Below are 1,252 nucleotides of genomic sequence, written 5' to 3'. Positions count from 1 at the left end.
TCTGCCGAAGTTCCCCTTTAATATATAGCTTGTTAGCTTGAATGCTAGCACAGTACATTCACCAAACTTTTGTCTTTAATTAGCTAACTTACCACTCCTGTGTTTTGTGTCAACTATGTTGCCATGGAAACAAGTGGGCCAGGAGGACTCAGGGGCTACGGAGGAGACGTAATTTAGAAAGCAAGAGAATTATACATAATATATACATAATATTGGGGAATTTCATGTTAGGGAACTTTTTAAACTTAATCATAAGAGCACCCTCAATTACTGCCTGTGACCGCTGTCTAAGAAAGTTTCTGTTGTGTCCTCATCCAGACACAGCTGAAGTCCCTGAACTACATCAGTCTAATGGCTCCTCTCTTTACCTTACTTAGCCTCCGTCCAGAGTCACAGCACGTCCATCTTAATGCTTCACATGTCCTGCCCGAGCCTCCCCGTCCCGCTGTGAATCTCACTGACAGGGGAGTGAATCAGCAGCTGCTCTATTAACTTGAGTAATTAACGGGCGAGCTGTCGCCTCTCGCTCTGGGGTGTCCAGCCTGCTTTTGTGAATGCATACACTCACACGTTGTACATAGACACGTATTTTTCATGAACACATTCAGTCAACCAGTGCATATGTGCGCAACGTGTCCTCCAGCACACTTGATATCAATCTGTAACAAAGCGAGACAACTAGGAAGAGCCTGTCTTTTTCTGATTGCTCTCAGAGGCCTTGGTGCCAACTCCGTGTGCTCTTCATACCCTCTCACCAAAAAAGAGACACCCAGAGAGGAAGGGAGAGACAGCATTAGAAATATACAAAGCATAAATAAGATTTATGGACTGCATGAGCAGAAGTGCTAAAAAATATTGTGTGAATCTGCGTGATGCCGGTGGAAAAAAAGACAGAAGGATGAGAAAATGAGTAAGAGTCGACAGAGTAAAGTGAGGGGAAAGAGTGGATGTGTGTGCTGAAGGCCCCCAGGAGCTCTCCTCATGTCTGCTAAACTCTCGACTGCTGTAGTTGATAATGAGTCCTGCACTATCTCTCCTCCTCAGCCTTCCCTACTTTCTACTGTTAGTCTATACCCTCGACACTAGCAACCCCCCCCCCCCCCTCTCTCCAGCTCTCTCCTCCTCTGCACTCCCTCCAGCATTGCCAAGGCGTACCCACTGAACTGTTACAAGAGTGGGTAGCTCTGAAACATGGCCTCTTCCTTCAGGCTCCTGTCTCTGTGCAACCGGACTGCTGCAGCAACAAATTGAT

Source organism: Morone saxatilis, unplaced genomic scaffold, assembly GCF_004916995.1.
Source record: "Morone saxatilis isolate NCDOM2014 unplaced genomic scaffold, NCSU_SB_2.0 Contig3, whole genome shotgun sequence".
NCBI lineage: Eukaryota > Metazoa > Chordata > Actinopteri > Moronidae > Morone > Morone saxatilis.
Note: the sequence above shows the minus strand (reverse complement) of the source record.